We start from the raw sequence: 11,828 nt of genomic DNA, 5'->3' as shown, positions 1-11,828 counted from the left end.
ATACTCCCAGTCTCTTTGCTCCACCCCTACTTCCTGTCTGGCTTTCCCGCCTATACTGCCTGCCTGGCCAATCAGCGTTTTATTAAAATATGATTGACAGAATACAGACATTTCTCCCATGCCATTTCCCTCTTTTTTTAAAAAAAAAAAAAAAAAAACAAAGGAAAATACCCATAGTCCATTTGTTGGGAATGTGGGCGTAGTATTTCAGGCTACTTCCTGCTGGTTGGGGGCGCTGATGATCTTATGGGGACCTAAATAAAATTTAGAGTTATAATCAAGTCCTGACTGGAGTATCCTGTGAGTCTTGATCATCTCAGGCAACAGTCTTGAATCTGTTCTGGATGTAGAACTCAGACATCCAAACCTGTTCCTATCGGAGATTTCTCGGGTGGTCTTCCTTATTCAAACTGGATTTTTCTTAACTCAGAATGAATCCACAGCCTCTCATTTTCTGTGGAAACAAAAGTAAAATCTTTTCTCCAAAGAATCATACCTTTTGACTTCAATTTTGAAGCCAAGGTATTTTCAAAATACATATCTGGGGTTAGTTCAGCAGCATTTATAAGCAAATATCTTTTAGCAGCTGTTGCTCCTTCCTCAGCATTGAAACAATTCAAAGAGAGCATAATAATATACAGTATCAAGATTCTCTGTGTATTTTCCATCTTTATGTGGCTTTAATTCAACCTCTATTTCTTTTATTTTTACTTTTAACCTTTGGCTTTTTGAGACAGGTTCTCTGTATACATCTTTGTCCTGGAATAACTCTGTAGACCAGGCTGTCCTTGACCTCACAGAGATCTGCCTGTCTCCACCTCCCCAGTGCTGGAATTAAAGGCGTATGCTACCACACCTTGAACTCACAGAGATCTGTCTCTGCCTCCCAGGCATTGGGATTAAAGGCGTGTACTACCACACCTTGAGGTCACAGAGGTCAATCTACCTCTGCCTCCCAGGCATAGGGATTAAAGGTATGTACTACCACACCCAACTACACTCTTTTTTTTTACTTTAAGAACTTTAACTTTTATCCTGCATATATTTTTAACACACTGTAAACATTAAGAGGTTTTTTTTCTTCTTTGAATCTCTTTTTACTGTATATTTCTCTTTTTCTGACTTATATGAGTCTTTAAGGAGAGGATGAAAGCCGTGGCTTTGACGGCTAGATCCAGCCCATTACTTAGCTTTCCAGCCTCATGGCAGAGGTACCGCCAGAGCCATATTTACCTTCACAACTCTACAGTGTTTCAAGGTCCCTGCCAGCAAGCAAGTTGCAGCATTCTGCTCACAGACTACACTCAGTTGGACTGCCTGCCTGCAAGAGTCAGAGTTTTTCCTGGCAGGACAGCCCAGAAAGCTGGCATTTTAAAACAGTGCAGCTTTTTTCCTGCTACGGCTGAAAGCCGAAAAGCATGTGTTCAGCTTTTCATCAACACTGATTAAGTTTTTCGTGGCAGGACCTCTTAAAAGAGCTGCAGGGTTTTGCAGCTAAAGCTGAGTCAGGAAGCCTCTCTTAGATGAGAGTGCTTGCTTGCCTCTAGCAAGTAGTGCAGACCTGAGAAATCGCTGCCACCAAGAAAACATGCTTTACTCTATTCTTTCCCAAGCTTTCTCAAGTTTTCTGTGGATTCAGTTATCCACGTGGGCGCCATATGTACCATGATGGGCCGGCTTGTTGGGGTTTCTGTCCCACCCAGTACCCCACAACCGGCAACTCCCAAGGAAAATCAATCACACAGAGATCTCTATAAGTTATAAAGCTGATTGGCCCATTAGGTCAGGCTACTTATTAGCTCTTATAACTTATGTTACCCCATTATCCTTATCTATGTTAGCCACAGGGCTCAGTACCTTTCTCAGCTGGGCAGGTTACATCCTGCCTCTTCAGTGGTCTGCACAGGAATGGCGGAGGGAGCTTCCTGTTTTCCCAGAATACTCCCAGTCTCTTTGCTCCACCCCTACTTCCTGTCTGGCTTTCCCGCCTATACTGCCTGCCTGGCCAATCAGCATTTTATTAAAATATGATTGACAGAATACAGACAATTCTCCCACAATTCCCAGCACCAAGGGTCTCACAATGCAGAGTCTGTTACCAGGAGTTTACTTGAAAACTGTCTCTCAGGTCAATCTACATGCTGCACCCTAGGACAGCCCCTTTACCCAGTAGGCTACCTGAACATCAAAATTAGTTCAGGCATAGTACCCAGGGTACCACAAAAATGCTACTCCAATGGCAGACTCAGAAACTAAGGGGCTGCCAAATCAATACCCACAAGGAAGACTGTTGAACAAAGAGAACAAACCACACACTGAATTCAAGGAAAGCCCAGTACTCAGGAGACAATCCACAAGCTGCCCACAGGGCAGGCCCTGTTCCTAAAGAGCAGACACAGTGCTGAGGGGACCACCCACATAGTTTCCACAAGGTCAATCCAGTAGCCTTTGAGCTCACAGCCTTCTATTCTCCAACACTAGGTTGGTACCCAGGAAGTCAACTGCATGGCAGCCTCATGGCAAGGCAGCATCCCACATCCAACTTCAACCCTGATACCCATGCAGCACTGGAAACAAATGAAACCCACAGTGCCCCAGGGTAGGCTTAGTGGCATCAACACACTTCACTCATTACAGACACGGTACTAGGAGGCTGTCCCCATGTTGACCACAGAGAAGAAGCAATATCTTTTAGCCTCATCACATGGAACCCCAAAAGGTTCAATACCCATGGGAATGCTTACAGGCTAAATTCACTGCAGACTCGGTGCTCAGGAGTCCAAATGTAGGCTGTCCCTAGGACCAGTAAGTACCCAGGGGACCACTGCATGCTGACATCAGTGAACACCCAGTACCCGTGTGACCACAGTCAGGCTGTTTAGAGTGAAGGACCAGTACCAGGCAATCTTCCACATGATGCCCCCAGGTATCCGGTATACAGGAGGCTGCCAGGAACTGTTTTCAAGGGCATTCCAGTGCCCACAGCGCCACTCCTGTACTTCCACCAGAAGAAAATTTCCATGGGGCTGCCCGGATGCTGCCCCTCAGTGCAGGCCCAATACCCAGAGGGTCTTCCCTGATGCCAGCATGTGGTTGATTCATTTTGGCACACTCCTGTCCAGTGTCCCACAGTAGCCAGAGGACATCGCATGCTGATCTGGATGCAGGAGCTGCCTCTTGGTAGGCGATAGGGGAAAATGGCTTCTGGGGAAACCAACAAGATGCTCACGTACAGTGCAGTGGGGCTGATGTTAAGAGAGAGACTACAGGTTAGGGCAGCAAAGCCTGGAACACTGGGGAAGGCGGAAATGGAGGCTGGTACATGTGTGAGACAACCAGACTGGCCAGAGAAGAGGAGGGACAGTGCTGTGAACTGGTAAAGGTAGGCCGGCTGTCCCCTCTCAAACCCTGGAGAAGCATACATAAGGCACTGCTGTCTTTTCCTTGCTTTTAACACTGCTAATCCTAACAGACTATGTAAAGACAGCTTCTACAAAAGCCTCCACCCATGTTAAGACAGAGCGCCCATCAATGCTATAGAGTAACTAAAACAGTTGCCACTACTTTTTGGTGGACATGAAGCAAAAAGTGCTTACTATAAGGTTGGCCCAAGAGACATGACTAGAGCATGTGCGCCCTCTGCTGGCTTAGCCCACGATAGCATGGAGAACTAAACAGTAATTAGCACACTCAGCCTTGGTCCAGTTTCTGCTATGCAGCACCTGCACATGCATGTGTGAGCAGGCACGAACACACGTGTGCACATGAACACACACACACACACACAGACAAGAAAACCCTAGAGAAGAAAGTTCAATAGCCTTTCCTCTCTCAGAAACCCCTCCCACTCTCTTTAGTTTCTCATTTTTCTGTAATTCCCCTTTAATAAAGTGTGTACTTTGCTTACTTCCACCCACAATGTATTTGTCTTTATTCTTGATTGGCATGAGACATGAACCTGAAGTGCTGTTGCAGGACTTAACTTAAGGGTCTTGGGCCGAGCACAGCAGGACTAAGAAAAGTCCCCTCACATTCAAACCGTCTGTTAACTCAGAGACGGATCTGTCCACCGAGGACCATGTGCACTCTTGAGCACAGGACTCAGAAGACCACCTGCACGCTGACCTAAGTGCAGCGCGTTACCCAGAGAGGCCCACGCTCAAAGCCTTCAGAGCTGTCCCAGGACCTAGAAGACAACACACCCTATAAACCAGGGCCAGCCCAGTGTCCAAAGTGTCATGTCTATACCGCCATCCGAGTAGGCTTAGCACTGAGAGCACACACCATTCTGACCACAGGTAGTCCTAGTATTCAAGGGCTAACTGAACTCTGCCCTCAGTGGATTCCTACTATCCAGGATGCCGCTGTAACATGGTCCCCATGACAAACCCAGTACTGAAGGAGACAGCCTCTTACTGCCTAAAGGACAGACTCAGTTTTAATAGGGTGGTGTGCTGAAAACTAGGTAGGTCCAGGACTCATGGGGAAACCCACATATTGACTCAGTGTAGACCTGAAACTCAGGAGGCTGACTTCCAGTTAATCTCAGGAAAGACCTAGCACCAAGGAGACTGTCTAAATGTTTCCCAGACAGCATCCAGAAGATAACCCCACAGTTAGCCTGGGATGAGACCGTATCTCAGAGGACCACTTGCACTCTGTACAGGCCCAGTAACTAAGGAGCTAAAATCATACTGCCCCTACATCAGGTCCAGTACCCAGGGGGCACCCTTACACTGACCAGAGAGTAAACCCAGATTCAAATAGGTGACCACATGCAAAAAGCAGAGTTTATGCAATGCCATGGAGACGTTCAAACACTGTCTTCAGTATAAACCCAGGACCCAGGTTACCCATCATGCTGTCCCTAGTGTAGGTCTGATACACAGGTTCTTGTTGCAACTATGCTCCCAGGACATTCTCAGTATCCAGTGGCAGTCTGAGTGCTGACCCCTACAATAAGGCTCACCAATGAGGCAGCCTGCCACATGCCCTTAATTAAGATGAAATACCAAGGGTATGCTGGAATGATGACCCAGTACCTAGGGAAACAACTGAATACTACTCCTTGTCCTGTCCATGTCCTATACCCTAGGGAGTGTATCCATATTGACACTGTTGACAATTCTATTACCCTGTGGTCCAACCACTTGCTGATCTCAAAGCAGGCAAATATTGGGAGTACTTTCTCCTACACTCCAAGGCAGGCCAAATTCCTAAGGCCAGACTACACATAGTAGATACAGTAGGCCAAGTACTTAAAAGGCCTCACAATCCCTTAGGGTAGCCCCAGTTCCTAGAGATGCATAGAGAGTCTACTTTGCACCCCTCACAAGCACTGTTATGTTGACCTGGACCAGCATATTGTTCTTCAGTGACAGGTCCTGAGGGAGGGGACCAGAGGATGACAAAACGTTAAAAATTGGAAATCTGGGGTCAGAGGATCTTGAACAAGCTATCTCTTAGAACAAGCAAGTTCATTAAGAAGTATAGCATCTTAAGTACAATTTGTAGAGGGAAAATGGGACAGATTCAGCAAAAAGTGATATACAATGAACAAAGTCAGTAGGAAGCTAATCCAGAACATAACAGTCTTGGAATTGATAACCACAACCCCTTGGGGAGAAACAGTTTGAGTTGCTTGGGGACATCCCTGGTCAGGCCAAGAATGTTCCTGGGTTTAGCCAAGGACTTGCATTCCTTTACCATACATCAGGGCCTCAGGGGAAGCTTTGCACTGTCTTGACTCCCAACACCTCATCAAAGAAATGTCACCTCTGCATCAAAACCACACTTTACCTACAAATTCAGAAGGTTCAGAGACACAAAGAACCCAGGAGAGGGACCTGTGGCCTGTGACTCCCAAAGGTCAGAACTGATCACACCACAGAAGCAATGGCACAAAAGCCCAACTCAGCCCCTACTTAGAGAAGACCAGACACAGACAAGCTCAGGAGAAAAGAGAAGTGGAAGTCTGTGCACCATTGTGCGCATTGTGTGTGAGCTGAAGAACACAGCTATCAAAGGGGGAGATCTTGATGGCTCTGTCAACACCTTTGGCTCAAGATGGCCCATTGTGATCTCTTCACACAGAAGCCATTAACAGTTGGCACCAACTTTGCTTATCACAGGCAATTGTGATCTCAGACCAGTCCTGGACAGCCTTGAAAGGCTCTCCCTTCAAAGGCACATGAGAAGGTCAAATCACTTAGGGTCTGAGACAAGCTGCCCTTTGTCAGCGCTTTGTCCCCAGTTGGGAAACCTGCCCTGTATGACACATTCCATGCATCCTGGATTGGCAGAATTCAATAGTTGCCCCATCTCCTAAGAACCAAGAGGATCAGAGGCCACCACAGACTGCCTCCTGATGTGTTCACTCCCTGCCTCTTTCATAAGTTGTTTGACTCCAAAGGGGACATTAAATCAAGAGGTTTAATCAATGAGAGGTGGCACAACTGTCGTCAAAAACATGGCTCAATTTCCCTCAAATGTCCAGAAAAAATAAGACCCAGAACACTTAGGTTCTGTCTTCTACTGAGCATCATGGGTAACGCTCTGAGTTCTGCCCTGTGAGAAAAAGTCAGCTTTCAACTGTTCCTTGCATCTGACATTTCACCAAGACCACACTGGGGCCTGGAGGGGAGCAGCTGCTGAGATTCAGAGCAAGGACCAGTGTGGCTGGCGAGAGCCCTGCAATGAATGCTGAGGCTGCTTGAAAGACCATGAGGGCGAGTAGGAAGACTGCTCTATTCCAGCATGTGGGCAGCCGGAGCAGGCATGAGTGACCTCTCATCAAATAACCCCACCCTGCCTTGGGTCTCAGATTGTAACAGACCATGTGATGGCATGTACAGGGGAAAGGGCAAACACTTCAGGGATGGGAGCCCCACAGCTTTCTCTGAAAGTGGAAGGGAAGCCTCACACAGAAAACAGGCATGGAAGCTTGAGAAACCCAAGATGAGAAAAGAGGCAGAAAGGAGTCAGGCTCCGAGCAGAAACTCGGTGCAGTCAGAACCACCACAGACCACTAGCAGCATTCGCACCTCATTCTGCTACTGAATTTAGGGTCACACCCAGTGTCCCATCCAGCAAGCCAGGTTTGCACACCCCTCTCAAGGAGACAACTAAAAGCCAAATGAATGTGAAAAGCACAAAAAGAAGACTTAATCGGCATGTCTCCATGGGAAGCAGGACAAAGAGACCAGTGACACACTGTCTCCCCATCGAGACCCTTTGTAGGGTCCTGGCATGAGGTTCTGGCTAAGTAGGGCCCAGCGTTATGTCAGTTAAGCAGTTCCAGTCAGGATGCGCTTGCTCCCATCACTGTCCCCCTGCAGGCTCTGCTCCTGGTGGTCTGACGAGTCCCCAGCTGTGAAATCCCTTCCAGGACACACCCCTCCTCCAGCAGGCACTGAGCTCCAGCCTTTCTGTTCCCAAACTGGGATTCCAGGGGTCATACCCCATCCAGAAGAGTGCTGTATTTCAGTCTGCTAAGCAAAGGAACAAATCAGCACCTCTTTAAAACATCCTCATCCTTCTCCTTTCCATTCCATCAGTCAAATGGCCCAGTTCTTCCCTGTGCCACAGGCTGCAGGGTCCACCAGGATCTCAGCTCCCTGTGCTGCCAATGACATCGAGCTTCTCCAGAATACCACTTTCCTGCCCTGCTGTCCCATTCCTCAGGCATCTGGCATCCCGTGCCTATTGGCAGACCCACTCCTTCCCACCCCATAGGCCACACAACTCCTATGGGAATCACACTAGACTTTACCAACAGGTCAGCCCACAGTTGTAACCCTCAGGGTCAGTGCCACAAAGGGAAAAAGTGTCTTGACCCTCTCTGTACACTAAACATCCTCCACTGAAAGTAAAACAGTTACTTAAAGAAAAAAATGACTAAATCAACAAACTACTTCAGATGTGCAAGTCCCAGCCAAGAAACTAACATAGATGCACACACACACACACACACACAAGAAAAAATAAAAATAGGAAGATCCCCTTCCCAAAAAATTTGAACTGTATGCTAACAATCCCAAGCAAGAAAAATCTGAAAGAACTTCCAAACAGAGAACTCACAATAATGAATACAGTTGTGTTGCCACACAGCAAAGAAGCTATGAGTATGCCCAACAAGAAACAAAGATCTGAATGAGAGGAGGAAGTCAATTCAAGATATGAAAGCAGAATTCACAAAGAATGAGATGCCGAAATAAACTCAAATAAAAATATCAGTGAAAATCCACAACAGAATAGATTGTGTAGAAAAAATAATGTCACAACTGGAAGACGAAATAGAGGAAGTGGATTATTCATTAAAGGTCAATAATCAGCTTCTGAGAGTCTACAAATGGAGCATGGAAAGCTTTGGAACACCACAGAAGACAGAACCTTTATTTTACTTTGTGGACATGGGAGAGGAAGAATAACATACTGAAGGCATGGAAAATATTATCAAACTTTGCTAAGATATTTTGTGGGGTTTTGCATTTTGCATGTGTTTCTGTGTGTATACATGCATGCATGAGAATGCCTGAGGAGGCCAGAAGAGGGCATTAGACCCCCTGGAACTAATTTCCAGATGGCTGTAAGCTGTCTGATGTGGGTGCTGGCAACAAAACTCATGTCTTCTGCAAGAGCAGCAGGTGCTCCTTAACATTTAGCCATCTCTCCAGCCCCAGCATGGAGCATATTTTCAGTAAAAACCTTGAAGAATATGTCCCAAGTCTAGACAAAAGAGTTGCCCTACCAGATAGAAGAGGTTCATTGGACACCAAATAAACAGGACCAGAAAAGAAGCTCCTACAACATATTGTAATTAAGACACCAACTTACAAGTTATCGGGCGGAGAGAAGTACCCAAAGCAGCACAGGTTGTTGCTCTTAGGGGCTGTATTAGTTGGAGTCTCCATTGCTGTGACAAAAATCATGACCAAAGCATTTGGGGGATGAAAAGTTTTATTTCAGCTTACATTTCCAGGTGAGAGTCCATCACAGAGGGAAGTCAAGGCAGAAACTCAAACAGGGCAAATACCTGAAGGCAAGAGCTGACGCAGAGGCCAAGGAGGGTCACTGATTATTGGTTTGCTTCCCCATGGCCTTCTCAACCTGCTTTCTTAAGGAACCCAGAACCCAGCCTAGGGATGGCACCGCACACAATGAACTGAGCCCTCCCCCATCCCTCACTAATTAAGAAAATGCCTTATATTATGGAGGCATTTTCACAATTAAGACTCCCTCCTCTCTGAGAACTAGCCTAGCCTGTGTCCAGTTGACATTAAACTAGACAGTACAGGTGCCTACCCTAACTAAATGATAAAACAATATTACAAAGTCAGCACTCTAAAAAAAGATGCAGGATTTAAAGAAATCAACTTCCATTGACCAGGAAAATCTGTCCCTGCTGGGTAGCTATTAAAGTGCCAGAAGGTACTACTCAAGCTTCCTGGGTCAGGAGAGACATCAAAAGTCTCATGCCACACTGGATGCACACAGCACACAAGATGTGGGCACACAGGATGTGCCCATAGTGGAATGATGAGCATGGGAATAAACAAGGGCTTTCTGACTGAATATGAGTCCTGCTTCACAGAGGGATTTCATGTCTGCTGTTGTAAACGGCTGAAAAGCAAATGACTAAGGAGATTGCAGGACCGAGGAAGGGAATCTCCTCTTGTTTCACTACCAGCGCATGCTGTCAAACTGCGTTCCAACATCTACGTATGTACATGTAGGTTTTTTATCACTTTGACTTTAGCCAGACACTTCTTTCTGCAGTGGGTAGTAGTTAATACAGCCTCATATCTGACCCAAGTGTGAAGTATAAGTAACTGTGAGTTCACTGTGAACAAGTAATATACAAAAACCTCCTTACACACAAGGCTCAGGAAACATCATGAGAGAGAGAGGGCAGAAAAGATGTTCAGAACTGTGAACTGCTGACATCTGGACGTGGCACTACTACCGCACACATAAACTCCTACCAGCTGTAATCACCTGCAAGGTCGTCCAGGAGATCAGACCAGTTGTGATTCCAGTATGGATGAAGCTGGACCAAGCAAAGACCTACACTTAGTGGATGAGCTATTGGCAGTTGTTGATGGTTGAGGGATGGTTTCTCTCCTCTGGGGATACTACAGGTTTGCTGCCCACACAAAGGTAGAGAGCCCTGATTGGTCAAGGTATAGAAATAACCAAAAGAAGGAAAATGAGAAGCTATGAGGGAGAGTAAGCAAGGGTACCATGGAGAGTTAGAAGAAGGCAGTGGTAGATGAATAACATCAAAATACATTGCATGAATGTAAAACATTTTCAAAGAATAAATAAGTATTACTGAAAATATAAATGGTACATAGCATCCACATCCCTGACAGGCCTGTTCTACTTTCACAAAAAGAATAAATAGAAGGGGTCTCATAATTACATAAATAAATATTACTGAAAATATAAATGCATACACATCTCTGCTAGCCCTGTTATACTTTCACAAGAAGATTTAATAGGAGTCTCACACAGGTATATAACTTCTCTGCTTGACAGACCCTAGCTCACTACTATGCTCAGATAGGTTCATTTTGTCACTAGAAATATACCATCCGTGCACACCCCATTACTCGTGAGTAGGAATGATACCACAGGATGTTTCATGTCAGTCATACATGAGAAAAACTACTTGATGGGAAGCCATCACTTAAATTAATGACCAAAGGGACATCATAGCTGAATCATGGATACCTGCCCTTCTGCTCATCATTAGGTGCTGAGTTTATACATAAGGACATTGTGGCACCATAAAAGCTCTTTGAAGAGACTTATAACTGTGTGCCTTGGGCCTCTGTCCATCTTGACGTTGTACAAAGTCACCCAACACTCCAATGACTAAAAGATAGCAAGACACAAGAGAGCTTGTGAGGATGTAAAACAAGAAGGGGACAGATAAACCACCTTCTAAAAACTCCATAAAAACATTGATGAAAGCAATTTATTGGCTGCAACCCATCCCAAAGATAAATACAGAACACAAAGAAGCACCAGGCCCCTAGGGCCTTTGCACTCTCTCTGTGACGTGCCTGTCTCTGCCATCTCAAAACCAGCTCTTGACAGGCCTAGGGACATGCCAACAAAAGCAAGAAGAGCCACCGCTGATTTTGGAAAGCAGACTGCATCACGCCTGTCTTATCAGCATATCGAGATCATGCCCCTTCCTCTATGATGACCTTTCTAGGAGACAGTGGATGCCTATAAAAGTGGGGTTCAGCCTTGGGGTGGACAGTCAGAGGCAGGAGCAGGAGGAGAAGCAGCTTCTGAAGACGTTGATCCTTCAGAGGGACAAGGTAAGGACCGCCCAGAGAGATGCACTAAGAATGGCAGGCTACGTGGGAACGACCATGGGACAGGTCACCTCTGGACAGATGACTAGGGTTTACTCACTGATGATCTAGAATGTTCCTCTGCTGTTGAACTGCAGGATACTGGGCCTAAAGTGGGATGGTAGATATCAAGGGCCGATTAGGGGACTATTTTAAGAAAACAGAAAACCAGCCACTAGAACTCTCAGAGAGGTTCGCCAAGGCAGCATACACATGAACTCATTAAGAGGCACAATGCCTCACTTGTCCTAACAGTATGTTTAGATGGATGTAATACTGTTTAGATTTCCCAGAGGTCAAAAAAGAAAGGGAGAAGTCTGGTGGAAATGTGGTGAGATTTAGTTTTCAAAAAGGCAATTTATTCCAGGCAAGGAATTGTCACTGGCTTGAATTACTGGAATCACTTTCTGATGGCAATGGCAATAGAGGGCTAACTTTCACTAGTGTGTGCACAGTGCC

This window comes from Myodes glareolus, chromosome 10 (assembly GCF_982192425.1).
Source record: "Myodes glareolus chromosome 10, mMyoGla1.1, whole genome shotgun sequence".
NCBI classification, from domain to species: Eukaryota; Metazoa; Chordata; class Mammalia; order Rodentia; family Cricetidae; genus Myodes; species Myodes glareolus.
The sequence above is the reverse complement of the archived record's forward strand: the minus strand, read 5'-3'. Positions refer to the sequence as shown.